Genomic DNA, 17,321 nt, shown 5'->3' with positions numbered 1-17,321 from the left:
TGGTTTCAAGAAGACATCATTAAATTTGATTATTTCTTCATTTTATGGATCCAATATTTTGTTATTGTGAGTCAAATCTGCAAAGCCATTGAGAAGTGAAAGATATTTGGGAAACTGAGGTTTAATGTCTTCTAGAAATTTGACATTGACACTAAAGATCACCTGCAGAAGATATGTGGGGTTTCTTACAAATAATTTCATGAAATAAGTATCCATATAAAGATGATCTCAAATTTAGGGTGAAATATTTTCTTTGCCTCTTTAATAATGTGCTAATATTTAGTTCTTTAAATCATACTGCCTGAGTAGAAAAAAATTAATTTCATGTGTATATTTATTCACCTAACCATACTCTCTCCATAAATATACACACACTCACACACACAGTGTTGAGTGCACAGTAAGTATATGTTAGCTATGGAAAACATAAATATATATATATATATAAATGTATTTTTTCACATAACTTCAAAATTAAGGAAAAAATCAGATTTATTAAAATTTATGGCAAAGATCTTTGGATTAACTGTGACAGAGTAGCTGGGTAAGTTTTAACTTCCCACTATGAGGAAATTATTTAAACTGGACAAGTTAAAAAACAATAATAAACTTTGTGGACACTAACTATAAATCTATAATACTTGAGATCTACACTATTGCTAGTCCTCTGAAGAAGACATAATATACAGGCCCTTTACAGCCTTTCATCTGCAATATTGGGCTTGACGAAAAATTAATTAAATAAGCTAAGAAGTGAGAAAAGGTGACCAACAAGAGATAAATGAATCAATAGAGACAGATCCAAGGATGATCCAGGTTTTATTTTATTTTTTAAAATATATTTTTATTGACTTTTTAGAGAGAGATAGAAACATCGATGTGAGAGAGAAACATCCATCAGTTGCCTCCTGCACACCCCCTAGTGGGGATTGAACCTGCAATCCAGGCTCATGCCCTGACCAGTAATCAAACTGGGACCTCTCAGTCTAAGGGTTGACGCTCAGTCTACTGAGCCACACTAGCTGGGCAAGTATGATTCAGATTTTAGAGTGGGCAATCAAGATCCCAAAACAGCTAAAGCAATATATAGTTAAAAATGTATTAAATCATAATTAAATCAATATCCTAGGACTGCATAAAACAATATCTGAAAGTAAGAACTGAGTATGTTCCATAGCTCAATGGACACAGCCAAGAATAGAGTTTTTGAACTTGGAGAAGTTAGTAGAAAAGTATCCAAGCTGAGAGAGAGAGAGAGAGAGAGAGAGAGAGAGAGAGAGAGAGAGAGAGAGAGAGATTATATACACACACACACATATATATCAGAATTCAGAAGTCAGACATGTGGATAAGCTTAAAATTGTTATAGATTCAGGTACTTGCAATACAAGAAAGAGGAGAGAAAGGAATTGGGAGGGATAAAAGTAAAATTGTACAATCCCTCAAATGATCATGGAAGCCACATGTTTATGTATACCTAGTTGTCTGGCCCCCAAAAGTGCTAAATAACAGACCCAAGGTTAATTTGTCTTTGGCATAAAACTGATGATGATACTCCTCCAGTAAAACTCTGATTAATTGATTGACTACTCTTCTCCTGGTTCCCAAGCATTTCAATGGATATTTTAGTAAATAGCTTTATTGTAAATTTTATATAAAAGGTATTAAAATGTTAAATATTCAAAACTTTCTACTAATATGAAAAAGACAGGCCTGTGTTACACTGGCCTAAAAATGTTGGAGCAAAGACTGCTACTTGAAAAAGTACTCAAAATATAATTATGATCTTCACCACCTTTAATTAACATGTGTATAGATATCTTAATATGTGTCAAAAAATTATAGTAAAGGAGTAATATAACTAACACATAAAATTAAAATAAATAAAATATAGTTTTACGTGGATTGTTTAGAGTTGCATTGTCTAATAAGGTAGCCACTAGCCACATGTAGATATTGAGATCTTGAAATCAGTATTTTTAACATTTTCTGTCTGTCTGAAAAGAATATATCACAAACAGTTTTTACCAATAGTGGTCATTTGGTCCAGTAATCATTTTGGCAAAATATTGTTACTGAGTTTTTATCTGTTTGTTACAGCAAATATACCATATTGTGAATATGTCTGTTTTTCTTATAATGTTGGCAATTTTTGCTTTATATATTTTGAGAGCTCTATGTTAATTGCATATATATTTTCAACTCTTAATTTTATGCTATTTAAAAACATTTTAACCATATGAAATGACCCTTTTATAACTAATGTTATTAAACAATTAATATTAATGTTTTTGTTTTGCCTTTATGATTATTTTATATAATAAGAATATAATGATTTTATCTTCCTTTTGGTTGTGGTTAAATGGTATAATTTATCCTCTTACTTTAAACTTTTTATAATGTTCTTTTAGATGTATCTCTTGTAAACAGTCAACAGTTACTTTTTATGCAACCTAACAATTGTTGTCTTTCACTAGATAAGTTAGTAATATTTAATGTAAGTGCTATTTTTTTGAGATTCACACCTGCCACCTCACTGTCTTTCCCTTTGCCTACATAATTTATGCCTTTTTGGAAATTAGTTTTTATAACTTCATTTTTAGTGTTTATCTTTAATCTATTATTTTCATCTTTGCAAAAAATTAACATCTTTGCTAATATTTCAGTAGTTACCCTACAAATTATAATGTGACTCTTAGACTTATAAAAGTAAATGTTAATTGGTACTTTGGCTGATAAAACAACCTTAAAATACTTTAACTTCATTTAGTCTTCTTTCTTTCTATGTGAAATTTTTGAAAGATATTTTTATCATGTAATTTCACAAGATATTTTATACAGTCAATATTCATTTACATTTTCCCAAATATTTTCTCCTCCCATTTTCCTTTTTTTCTTTATTTCTTCACTTATTTCTAGTCTTAAATCTTGGAAAATTGTCCTTTTGCCTGATAAAAGCATCTTTTTGTATTTTTATTAATATACTTTTCAATTACAGATGACATTCAATATTGTTAGTTTTACATGTACAACATAGTGATTAGGCATATTATATAACTTAAAAAAGTGATCACCCCAGGAAATCTGATTTTATTACAATATTATTTCCTATGCTATACTTTATATCCCCATGACTATTTTTATAACTGGCAATTTGTACATCTTAATCCCTTTACCTTTTTCACCCATCCCCCCAATCTTCCTCCCATACAGCAACTATCAATTTGTTCTTTGTATCTGTGAGTTTGTTTCTGTTTTGTTCATTTATTTTAGGTTTCACATATAAGTGAGATCATATGATATTGCCCTTCTCTGTCTGACTTATTTCACTTAACATAATACCTTCTAGGTCTATTCATGTTGTCGTGAATGGCCAGATTTCATTCTATTTTATTACTGAGTAATATTCCAGTATGTGTGTGTGTGTGTGTATGTGTGTGTGTGTGTGTGTGTGTGTGTGTGTGAATATATATATATATAGCTTTAGTTTGGGTCTCTTGGTTGTGATTTCTCTATAGTTTTGCTAGTCTAAATATATCTTAAAAAAATGTTTTTTTCTTTATTCATTTTTAGAGAGAGGAAGGAAGAGGGAGAGAGAGATAGAATCATCAATGAGAGAGAACATCAATTGTCCGCCTCCTGCATGCCCCCTACTGGGGATTAGGCCCACAACCTGGGCATGTGCCCTGACCAGGAATCGAACTGGCGACCTCTTGGTGCATGGATTGGTGCTCAACCACTGAGCCACACCGGCTGGGCAATATCTTAAAAAAATTTTTTTTCCTTTATTGATGTTAGAGAGAGAGAGAGAGGAAGGAGAGAGAGAGAGAAAGAAAGAGAGAGAGAGAGAGAGAGAGCGCAATGAGAGAGAACATCAATTGGCCGCCTCCTGTAATGCCCCCCACTGGGGATTTGGCCCACAACCTGGGCATGTGCTCTGACCTGGAATCAAACTGGCAACCTCTTGGTGCATGGGTTGATGCTCAACCACTAAGTCACACAGGCCAGGCTATATGTTTATCAGTGTATCCTTGAAAAATATTTTTTATGGAATAGAAGTCTAAGAATGTACTCATTCTCTTTTAGATCATTAAAAATATGGTACTGAGACATCATATCATACCATATTGAAAATGTGCTTTCAAAAAGTTAATGTCTATATTTCCTCTGGCTGCTTTTGTGATTTTTCCCTTTGTCTTTGGTTCCTGCAGAATTGCTATAATACATCTATGTATAGATTTTTTTTTTCTTCATCCTCTCAGGATTTGTTAGCTTGTTAATTTTATGACTTGGTTTTTTCTCATCAGTTTTATGTAATTCTCAGGTATCTCTTTAAACTTTGCTCTATCACACTTTCTCTCTCCTTCAGGGGTCCAATTGAACATGTATTAAAAGTCGTCATTGTGTTTTCTGTAACTCTTACCTTCTGTGTTTTACTCATTTGGTCTCCCTTTGTTACTCTGGATCCTTTCTTCTGATCTATATTTAAGTTCATTCATTTTCTTTTTAGTTGTGTGTACATGCTGTAAAACCATCAACAGAATACTGTTAACCAAAAACAAGGTTTAGGCTGTAATAAAGAATACAAAGCATTTATTTGAGCAGAGGAGGTATCGCGATCCGGGGCACAGGGTCAGGAGCCAATATAAATTGTGCTCCAAAAGGAACAAAGAAAGGCAAGATTTATAAAGGGCAGAACCTAAAGGGCTGTTCTCATTCTGGTCCTCTATGTAAATGAGTGATGTTGGCTAAGTCAGTTGGGATTAATTAGGCTTCTTACATAAATAGAGGGTACTGGTTGTCAAAATGGACCAGTTCCTTTCAAGGTAAAGAATCCAGATGGTCTGGTCACCATGACAGGGAAGAAGTAACGTCCATATATGTCCATGTAGCAATCATAGATCCAGAATGCGTGTTGTTTGGCTTTGAACTGAGTTTAGCAACAGGTGGGCAACTTGACAATACTTGTAAGAACTGAGACATGAGAGGTGCATAGGCCCCACCTCCTCAATGACCTCTGATTCCATTTTAAGTGACTCTCTTAAAGCTTATTCTACTTAATTTTCTCAATTATAAATGCATAATATTATTTTTGTATTTTCTAGCTCTGTTACTTCTATTTAGGTCTTTTTCAATTTTAAAAATACTTCATACTATTTTCTTGCTGAAAGAGAAAGTTAACATTTTTATACCCATGAGCTGTTTCAGTCTGGTATTCGTGGTTCTATTATTTGGAGGGATTATAGGGATATAGTCTATTTCTGCTATCTATTATTTACTTTGCTTCTCCTTTATGTCCTGATATGTCATCAAATGTCTAGATTATTGTTGACTGTGTTCTATAATTTGTATTAAAAAGTCATTATTTAAAAACAAAAGACAAACAAACAAAAAAACCCAACTGAAGCCTAGAATGATGTTATCTTCCTCTGAGAGGATTTATATTTGTTTCAGCCAGATGCCTAAAGAGACTATAAATCTGGCATCATCCTAGTACATGATCGTCCTTGAGATTTACTAGGCCACAGAGATGATTTAAATGTGGGCTGCTACATTGCCAGGGATGGTGTATTTCTCATTTACTCTCCTAGGGTGGAATCCTGGGAGGTTTACCAGGGCTTCACCATAATCTGGACCTCAGTTTACTTTTCCACTAAACAATGAAGCAATAAAAAGTGTTCCGCCTCTCACCTAGCCCTTCTTCATCAGTAAACAGACCCAGAGCAGAAATTGCACTTATAGCCGATTTCCTCAACCTCTCTATGTCTCAATTTTCTCTCATGGAAAATGAGACGAACAGGACCTAGCTCCTAAGACTGTGGTAAGGATTAAATGACTCAGCAATATAAAACATGTAGTGTCTGGCACAGGGCAAGATCTGAAATTATTATCTATCGATATCATTTATCATGTTAGTTCCTCCAAAGTAATTTAGTTAGTCTTAGTTTAATATTGTTGCCTGGAAAACTGCCAATATAGATCACACTGATTGATCAACTTTATTTCACAAATATTTATTGAATAATTCAATGATTAAAGTGCTTGTTATGATAGACATGATAGTACTTAACTTTATGGATTTTATAGAACAGAATAAAAATAATATACATAGTAATGAGGGTCAATTGTGGAATTATCAGCAAAGCCATTCACACATTTCTTGATCCAGGGGCTTCTGAGAAGCTTGTTTGCTAGATGCATCTAAATAAATGTCAACTTTCTATTTAAAATCTGAGTTATTTTGGGGGGTGGGGGTGGGAGGGTAAGTAACTATTTTTAATGAAATACTGACATTTTGGTGATAAGGCTTAAATCAATTGCAACTGACTATCATACACAAGCTGAAATAACTAATGTTAGAATAAGTGAAGTTTTTGTTTTGTTTTGTTTGCATTTTCTTTTGCTTCATTTTGCTAATCATTAAAAGTTTTTTCTAGTAAACACAAAATTTTTAGATAAGAGCGTAAATACCAACTCAATCATTAGTTCAGATACCTAGCCATATTTTATTTTATTTTATTATTTTATTTTTTGATATTTTGTTCAGATAGAGTGGGAGGGAGGGAGGGAGGGAGGGAGAGAGAGAGAGAGAGAGAGAGAGAGAGAGAGAGAGAGAGAGAGAGAAACATCGACGTGAAAGGGACACATCGAGTGGCTGCTACCCGCATGACCCAACCAGGGCCAGGGACAAACTGTAACCGAGGTCCATGCCCCCAGCGGGAACCGAACCCGGGTCTCTCCGGACGGCAGGCCGACACTCTAACCACTGAACCAAACTGGCCAGGGCCCTAGAGATATTTTAAAGCCTTATATTAATATGTTGTCACACTAAAAACTAAAGTGTAGTCTTAAAGGGACAGAAAATTATCATGATTATGGGGCAATTTGATTAACTGTTAAATGATTAGAATGAGATCCCTTCAAGGGTGAGGAACGTCAGGCCCACAGGCTGTATAAGGCCAGTGAAATCAATACCAGCTAACATTACGCTCCTCACCAAATTAGCTTGACCAAATACAGGATAATTTTTTTTTTGTCCTCACTCAAGGATATTTTTTTTATTTATCTCCAGACAGAGTAGGAGGGGGAGAGAGAGAGAGAGAGAAAAAAAAAACATCGATGTGAGAGAGACACATCAATTGGTTGCCTACCACACGACCCTGACCAGGGCAGGGAACTGAACCACAACCAAGGTACGTGCCCTTTGCTAGAATTAAACCCATGACTTTTTTGATCCATCGGTGGACACTCTACTGCTGAGCCAAACTGGTCAAGGCTCGCAGGATAATTTTTAAGTTGATAATTTTGTCTGGCCAAAGAATTATGTTATAAATATCCAAATAGCCCTTGGCAGAAAAAAGGTTCCCCACCCCTGCGTCTCTTGGTATTGGGCATGATATAATTTTTCATTCTGAGATGCTTTATTCTTTAGCACTATTACCCTCTGAATATTTTGATCCCACTCTACATACTGTATTATCAACCTGATGAATATTCCAATTGTCTCTATGCGGATTGCCTCTTCATACCTGTAGGAAGGAAATCAGCATTCTCTGTTAGCAGAGTTCTGAATATCCACCTCAATTTTACAGTTAAATGAATGAATATGAATGTTTATGTCACCTGAATGATAATCAGAAACATTTTATTCATGGATTCTCTTAACTGTACATTATTAAGATTCCTGAAATTTTTGTGAATTTTGTAAGGTAGTTAGCTCATGAGATGTAGGACACTCAAGGTCTCCCACAGTTCAGTCCCTCCCTATCTCAGAAGCCAAGTAATTACATTCCCCTTGTGCCTTCCAATAACTTGCATTCATAGCAAATAAAAGCTAACCTTTTTTGACCACATCAGCAGGAACAAAACACTGGCAAAGTGATGAGAGCTGATCCATCCAGAGAGTAGGCAATGACGATGGTAATTGTATAAAAAGAATTCAAACACATAATAAAGTCAACCAAAATCAGTCTACATTTTATTATCACTGTGCATTGGCAATTCTAAATAATGTCAATAATAATATTCTCCAGCCCAAAATGTTTTTGTTAGGCTAATCTCTAAAACATTTTGTTAAGATAAGCTCTAAACATTTGCTGTATTGTCCCATAAGCCTGGCAGCATTTTTTACACATTATTTATGACTAATAGTGTCTATTAAATAGATACATACAAGTTCAAGTGAATGAAACAATTCTCTCCACATCTTACCACATATTGTTTATACTACAAAATATTTTTTAAAGTAATTTTATTAAAAGGATAAACAAATTCTAAAGGCAGGAAGTACTCTTTGGATAATTCAAATTATTATAATTTTTTCAGTCTCATAGATTTATGTCAAACTGTTTTAATTGCTTTATTTGCATTATCTTCTTTAATCCTTATTAACAACCCCATGAAGTGAGAACTTCACTATCCTCATTTAATGAAGCAAATAAAAATGATAAAAAATGAAGAACTAGCCCAAGGCAACACAGTTCTATGTAGTTGATATGAATTCAGTCAGTCTGTCTCCAGAGCTAAATGTGATCTGAAATCATTCTGCACTAACTGTGACCTCCAAGTATAACTGCTGAGATTTCTCAAGGTGATACATCAGTAAACAGAAATTTAATTTGTTAGTATTTGTATTATGTTATTTGTTGTGGGGAAAATAGTGATTCTAAACACTGGATAGAAATCATTAATTAGATTCCAATACTTTTAACTATAACACATTGAGATTAGAAATAAAGATACATTGGATTTCCAGGAAGATGAACAACGAAAGTTACCTACGTCCACATCTCTTAATACTTTTTCTATTGCAAAAGAGGGAAAAAAGGTAAAACACACACACACACACACACACACACACACACACACAGAGTATATTATAAAGACAAATAATGCACAAATTTTAGAAACCTCTAATTAAAAAAAGAAAAAGAAAAAGAAAACTGCCTAGCTGGTGTGGCTCAGTGGATTGAGTGCTGTCCCATGGACTGAGAGGTCCTTCCTTGTTTCCAAGTCAGGGCAGATGCCAGAGTTTTGGCATCTGATCCCCAGTAGGGGGCATGCAGGAGGCAGCCGATCAACGTTTCTCTCTCTCTCTCCCTTCCTCACTCTCTAAAAAAATCAATAAAAACATATTTGAGCCCTGACCGGTTTGGCTCAGCAGTTAGAGTGTTGGCCTGTGGTCCAGAGAGACCCGGGTTCGGTTCCCGCTAGGGGCACATGCCTCAGTTGCAGTTTGTCCCCAGCTCCGGTTGGGTCATGCGGGTGGCGACCACTCGATGTGTCCCTTTTACGTCGATGTTTCTCTCTCTCCCTCCCAGTCTATCTGAACAACAAAAAAAGGAAAACATATTTGAAAATAAATAAATAAAAACATATTAAAAAAGAACGAAAAAAACCATCACACCAGATTACATCAAGCAACCTCTCACCTATCTTCCACTCACCTTTATATAAGACAAGGACAGGTAAGAAGAATTGCAGAGAAGAAGGGGAAGCTAACAACAGGCCAAGGGATGGTTTAATATCATAGACAAAGAAAGTCTATCTTAAGTGTGAAAACCCAAAAGTTATGTCCCAGTAGAGCAGAGCACAGAGGACAAAGAAGGAATGGTACATGTGACTTTTTAACAATGTTATAGTAGTATTAATTTCCTTGTTTTGATGAATAAATTATGATTGTGGAAGATGTTAACATTTGGGAAAGCTGGGTGACAGATAAATGAAATAATGTTTTTTTGCAAATATACTCTCTAATTTTATTTCAAAACATAATATTAGCCCTGGCCAGTTTGGCTCAGTGGTTGAGCATCGGCCTGCGGACCAGAGAGTCCTGGGTTCGGTTTCTGCTAGGGACATGTACCACAAAAACAAAACAAAAAAACACAATATTAAAAACATAATAAAAATTAAACTTCAGCAAAAAAATTTTTTTTTAATTTAAAATCTTACAAATACAATAAATTAATATTGTATTTGGGCAAGCCATTTTTTCCCTAGATAAACTAAAGAATTGAACTATGTAACTACAAGGTAAACATAAATATTGATTACCAAAGAACTTACTTTTATATCTGGGACATAAGTCAAGGGAAAATTATTTAAGAATGAGAATGTGTTCGTATATAGATAAAAAGAGTGCAATAATTTCACATAAGGATAAAGAAAACAAAGATAATTGATAAGATATATTTTAAGGAGTTTAAAATAAATATTGGATTTTTTGTCAGTTAATTAACTAATGGGAGTTTATATCATCTGTTTTTATCTATTTATTTTGTTATTATTTTCAAACCACATGTGTATATAATTTAAATATATCCACACATATAATAGTTTTGCCTTGAATAGGACAAAGACTTTAATTCTTACCAAAATATCACAACAGGGTTTGTGGTTTTGTTTGGGGGAGGGGGGGAAGCACATTGTTTATGGGGAAATAATTTAAGACATGGTAAAAAATTTTACTCAGTTGCATATGAAAAAAACACTATAAAGATTAGAAGAAATATTTTCTTAGGGGCAGTTGTACCCTAGGAAACTTTATTTAAGCTAGTCATTGGGAATTTAACAAAGCTAAATAGTTCTAAAACAACCAACAAATTACTACCAATTTAAGTAGCAAAGTATCTTAAATATATATTTTTAAAAATGTTAACAAAGGGTTATCTCTAGCTGACAAATGACTGTATACCAGGTTAAAACTAATTAACGACACTGGAAAACTATAGCCTCTGTCTCATTTATACTGATAATCCACCTGGAGTTAATTGAGTTTAGCTTCCAGTTTTCTCTTATGATTTAGAGGAGTTTAAAAGTATGCATTATGGTATGATATTAAAGTTGATGCAATGCAATTCCATATGCATAAAATGTACTCAGAGGATTTAAAAGTAAATCACTTGAGATAAAATGAAGATGATTTTTAAACAAATCTTGTTTAAGAACCATGAACTTTAAATAAAATTGTGGGTGTACAAGGCAAAATATGAGGTTTTAAACATTTTTAAAGCATATAAAGTTGGTCTGTAAAGCCAAGCTCTTAATATTGGCAAAATGTAAATCAGTATTTATTATGAAATTAAGAGATATTCCCTATGTGTCCTAAATGTACTGTGCAAGACATGATGACATACAAAATATTAGATGCATCAGTAATGCTACACAGAGAACTGGAACACCATCTACCTACATGTTTAAAAAGAAAAAAGCAATTTATTATCATTATGTGATAATTATTATCAGAGTATGGGTGAACAACACCTACTAAGGGTATATCAAATCACATCTTATATTAACTTGAACATGAAAAATAATATTTCCATTTTTTTTTAGTAAAAATAGGACAATTTCATTCCAAAACTTTAGAAATTCTCATTTCAAGCAACTATTAAAAATGTGTAATAATCTTATGCTGATAATCCTATAGAAGCCTTGGTCAAATTATATTTTTTACATATTTTCAGAAAGATGGATTATAAAGGGATGTATTTTTATTATTACTTTTTTTTTATCCTCACCGGAGGACATTTTTCCATTTTTTGTTCAGGTAGAGTGGGAGGGAGAGAGAGGAACAGAGAGAGAGAGAGAGAAACATCGATATGAAAGGAACACATCGAGTGGCTGCCACCCGCACGACCGACCAGGGCCGGGGACAAACTGCAACCGAGGCACGCACCCTTAGCGGGAACCGAACCCGGGTCTCTCTGGACCGCAGGCCGACGCTCTAACCGCTGAGCCAAACCTGCCAGGGCAGGGATGTATTTTTAAAAGTGCCTTTCTATCTGAGGATAATATAAAATATATATTTTATATATATATATATAGAGAGAGGATAATATAAAATATATATTTTATATATATATATATATATAGAGAGAGAGAGAGAGAGAGAGAGAAAGAAAACAATGTTTCCAAGCATATAATACAGAGAAAGAACAACAGTTACATGGGTTAGTTTTTAAATTAAAAATTAATTTCTATGTGGTGAAGCATAAATAAATTACTCAGAGTTCTTTAGCATGTTATCACTCTTAGTAGGGTGAACATATCTTTAGTTCCCTGGTTGCTGTCATGTCAGCATAATTATTAAAAACGTCCCCTTTTGTTCTCAAAATGCTCCAGTTTAGACAATCAGTTAATTACTTGATTTCCACATTCTAACCCATATAATGGGACACACAGTGACCCATCAGTGCTGAAAAATTGCAACTAATCGTCAGGCATCCTGTTACCATTCTCATTAGTCCACCTGTATATTTCAGGCAAATTCAGTACAGTGTACCTCATTCACTAAAGGAAAAGAAGACCATTTATTGAGAAATAAAATGAAGGTGCCTTCTTGACTCCATTGACAACCTTGTTGCTTAATGGTGCCCAGCCGAACAGCAGTATTGGACTACCCATAAGCTTGTTAAAAACAGAGGATGAGGCCATCTTAGACATGCTGATCCTGTATTTTAGCAAGATTCAAAGAGATTCTTATGCACATTTTAATTTTAGAGGCATTGGTTTATAGAGCACCTAGATAGAAAGCTGCCCGAACCCAAGCTTGCTTACCATGGATGCATGTGGGTTACTAACAACACCAAGTTAAAGGTACCTTCTGTCACCGGTTCATTTCCAGGTCAGGTCACAAGCCCAGGTGGTGGGCTCCATCCCCAGTGGGGTCATGCAGGAGGCGGCCAGTCGATGTTCTCTCTCATCCATGTTTCTATCTCTCTCTCCCTCTCCCGTCCTCTCTCTCTAAAATCAATAAAGAAAAAAAAAATTAAAGGTGCCGTCTGGACCATGACTGGGCAGTGTTGGTACCTATCATTTCTAAGCCACTTAAAAATGATAGAGGGGAATTTATTTTCGAGATGAACTCCTGGTGAGGTTGACACAGAACCTGGAACTGCCTGTGGCCACCGCAGTCCTCTCCCAGCTCCTGTGACCAGCATGGTCCTCACCCTTGCAGCAGTCACGTGAGAAAGCAGGTGTGGAGGAGCCTAGGGCGCCTCTCATCGGCTGCTCCCCTCGCAGCACTCTGCACGAGTGGGAGTGCTCTAACATACTGGGTCAGAGACATTGTTATTTAGGAAAACGTACTTTATGAACCAGATTATTCTTTTGTTTATTTATAATTTTAAAATTTAATTTATTGAGTTGACACTAGTGAATAACATGCTATAGGTTTCAAGTGTACAGTTTTATAATACATCACCTGTATAGTGCATTGTGCGCCCACCACCCCAGATTGTTCTTTTGGATGAATAGGATTAACTTTAAAATGTGTAAACGTGTCTTTTTTTTTTTTTTTTTTTTATGATCATTTTGAATAGAGCCACTATTTAAGTGTGCCATTGGAATGCATGTCCAGCCTTCTCCCCCAGCATGGGTCAGGGGTAGGTTCATAGGGGTCAAGTTCAGTAGATGGGGCATTAAAATTGTTATCTGCAAAGAAAGATTTGTACAAAAAGCCTTAAATTGGATTCACAATGTGTTTCATTTCTCTAAAATAGCTAATCATAATTAGACATTTAAGAAATCTTATAACAAAAATTTTTCAAGTTGCTACTGTTGCAATCTACTTTTTAGATCATTTCCTTTTTTTAAAATCCTCTCCTGAGGATATTTTTCTATTTAGTATCAGATAGAGTGGGAAGGAAAAAGAGAGAGAGAGAGAGAGAGAGGGGGGGAGAGAGAAACATCAATGTGAGAGAGACATCAATTGGTTGCCTCCAGCACGACCCGACCAAGGCTGGGGACAAACCTCAACCAAGGTAGTGCCTTGACCAGAATTGAACCCACGACCCATTGGTGCACAGGCTGATGCTCCAACGCTGAGTCAAACTGGGCAGGGCTAGATTATTTCTTTTTTTAGGCTTCAAAAGTGAAGAAGCTTGCCCTGGCTGGTGTGGTCAGTGGTTAGAGCATTGGCGCACCAAAGAGTCATGGGTTCCTTTCCCAGTCAAGGGCATGGTAACTGGAATGCAGTTGGGGAGCATGCAGGAAGACAACCAAACGATGTGTCTCTCTTACATTGATGTTTCTCTTTCTCTCTTCCTCTCCCTCTCCCCCTCCCTCCTATTCTTCCACTGTCTCTTAAAATCAATGGAAAAATATCCTTGGGTGAGGATTAACAACAAAAATGAAGTTATCCACCAAAAGCCTTTAAAATACCTCTCTTGAGCACCACATTCAAAAGTGGGACAATAAAGCAATCAATAGCCAGAGAGGACAAAAACATTTTTCTATCAAATGGACATGGAATAGTAGATAATAGCAAATGAAGACCTACCATTTGTAGAAACATTAAAAAGGAGCAATACTTATGCCTTTTTCTTTTTGCTAAAAAACTCTTCACCAAACCTTAAGAAAGGGTATTCTCCAAGAGCTAATATGCAATCAAATTCTTGCAAAAATGATCTTTTTTTCCTGTGGGTAAGAGTTATTAGCTTCTTAATAAAGAGACTTCATCACTGTTATATAAGTTGTACATGTTCATATCATTGTATAGCTCTGGTAATGTTTTGAATCTAGTTGTTACAGTTGTCAAGTCCTGGGTTAGAATTGCTAAGTGTTCCTGGATTTAAATAATTGGTTCTCCTTATCTATTTACTATTGAATTTCATGTATCCAGAAGGAAAAAAGTTATAAGTAGCCTGCCTTAGAGAATTTGGATAACCAACACTTATTTTCATCTAAGGTCTCCATATATTATATCAAATTATTGGAAGCATTTTTTTTTATGCAAAGTAGAAAATTGTGCCAAGATCAGAATAAATATTGTAGTGCATTATTTCCCAGTGAAAACACTATTATTCAGGCTTTCCTGGTCAGTTTTTTAAGAGAGGTGAAAATGATAAAAATCTCTTTAAGATAGAAGAGGAAGAATGAATGACGTGAGGACATTGAGAATAAGAAGAGAGATTTAATATGTGAAATAGTAAATGAATTACATGAATCAACAAGGAAATAATATAAATGCCAAATATCATTACAACAGTAAGTAACGGGCTAAGAGACTGCATTGTTTTCTAGCGACAGACATCCTTCTAAAATTTAGACATGACTGTTTCCCAGGCCATCTCCGTTGGTTTCTTAAAGGAACTGATGCTTGTCCTAGTAAAATTCCGTGCTTTAAGAACCAGCCATATGTTGAAGCAGTCCCTCTGACAGAAAAAGAGAGATTTATATTTCTATTAAAAATAAAAGGCAGAACAACTTTAATTCTAGGTCAGATAATGTGGGTTACTGAAAGTTTTGCTAACAGCAGGAGGCAGAAATAACAGCCTGCAAGTGACAGGGCGGGCCTGAGATGTGAGGATCCCCTGTCTTTGTTGGACTCCTCAGTCTTTCTCTGTCCCCTTTACAGTGTCAGATGTCCCTATGACACTTCTGTTCCCTTTCCCATGTCTTTTACTCACAATTATTTCCCCGCATACATCTCTTACGGTCATTTTTCTGTCGTCTCTATACCTTATGTTTGGTGCTGGCCTTTGTCCCCCAGTTCCACCTTGTACTCACTTTTGGCCAAAAATAAATTTTTACAACTCCCGTAGGGCAAGGCATACACGTAAATACAAGGAATCGGTAGGTTCTACCCTCCTTAAAGCTTAACCCAGTACTTCGTTTCTAAAATGTGAACTGAATTCTGTGGAAGGCTAACAAGAAATATAATTGTAAAAAGATCACAGGCAACAGCAATAAAAAATTTTATTTATTTATTTATTTTTTCCTTTATTGATTTTAGAGAGAGAGGAAGTGATAGGGAGTGAGAGATATACACATCGATGAGAGAGAACATCGATGCGAGAGAACATCAACTGGCTGCCCCCTGCATGCCCCCGACTGGGGATCGGGCCCACAACCTGGACATGTGCCTTGACCGGGAATCAAACTCGTGACCTCTTGATACATGGGTCTGATGCTCAACCACTGAGTCACACCGGCTGGACAGCAATAAAAAATTTTCATGTCAATTGATGAAAATGCATAAAACTCCTCATTTTAAGGAAATGTAATGATTCTGTGACGTTATCAAGTAGCATTATCGAATTAGCATTTTCCGAAACTACATTATATTCCTGCCTAGCTCAAAATTAAGAACCTTACAAATGAAATTAGACACGATTTTTGCCCATTTTTTATGAAATATCTTTTAAATCTTTCTAGAATTTTTTTTACTGTATTGTAATGCTTGCTATTGCACATCAAACTTGCTGTTTAGTGATTCAAAGTTTCCTCAACCTTTAAAATTCCTTATTTCCAAAAGTGTAGTCAAGAATATCAACATAGTAGTATATTATTTTTACTTTATTAATCTTCTTAAAAAATAAGAGCTCTTTAAAATCATTTTAATAACCTGGCAGTGAATCAAAATATGAAAAGATTCAAACTTGTTCCCTTTAAGGGGGATGCTATGAGGATTTCCTCTCACAAGAGTGATGGCAGGTAATGATGACACCAGCTTCCAAAGAGCAAGGGTGGTAAGAGGCTAAAAGGTTCACAGATTGAAGAGTTTGGTTTTGGAAAGTCTCAGAGGGGTAGCTGGCAGCAGGAAAGATGTGAAATTGAAGGGCCCTTCAGAGTACAGGGCACAGTTGCTGGGTCATCAGTACATTGAAAGGTTTCTTGAGGGTGATTTGGTGTCAAGAGTGTTTGTTGCCTTGGGGAGAACTGAACAGGATGGGCCACACAGGTCTGTTGTCCCATAGGGTCACACTTCAGGGTATAGACTTGGTTATACTGTTCCTTGAGGTAATGCTGGAGAAACATGATCATGCTGAAGCTGGAGGTTCCAATTCCGTCTGCCACTCAGTCTAACTAATAGTTTATTATTTTTAAAATTCAGTATCTTCTTATGTGTATTGGCCTTCTTGCTGTCCTTAGAATATACCAGACCTTCTCCCTCCTCCCTGATGGTCCTCAACATTGCTCAGGGACGACATTCTCACTGAGGCCTAACCTTGCCATCCCTGTTAAAATTGCACCCCTACCTTCAACCAGTACCCTTTCCCTCTGTTCTGCATTTTATTAGGTTTCAAAAGCACATGTGGCCTTCTAATGCACTACTTATCAATGACATTTATGTTATTGGTTACTGTCTTTTCTTCCTTAGAACATAAACCTTCTGATCACAGAAGGAATTTTTTACTGTTCACTGATTGATCCTAAGTACTTATACTGTCAACAACAACAGCAAAAACCTTAGCAGTTGGTCATTGCTCAAAACACACACACACACACACACACACACACACACACACAACAGTACTTGAATGAGTGGACAGATTTTAATGCAAACATTTAAAAGAGTCTCTGTAAAAAAATGACAA

At 35.5% G+C, this 17,321-nt stretch overlaps 1 pseudogene; it reads right to left on the bottom strand.

The window, feature by feature from the left end:
* Positions 1-16,568: 16,568 nt before the first annotated feature.
* LOC118643496 lies at positions 16,569-16,761 on the bottom strand (annotated as a pseudogene).
* Positions 16,762-17,321: the final 560 nt, after the last annotated feature.

The sequence above is a fragment of the Molossus molossus genome, unplaced genomic scaffold, assembly GCF_014108415.1.
Source record: "Molossus molossus isolate mMolMol1 unplaced genomic scaffold, mMolMol1.p scaffold_m16_p_4, whole genome shotgun sequence".
NCBI lineage: Eukaryota > Metazoa > Chordata > Mammalia > Chiroptera > Molossidae > Molossus > Molossus molossus.
The sequence above is the reverse complement of the archived record's forward strand: the minus strand, read 5'-3'. Positions and strand labels throughout refer to the sequence as shown.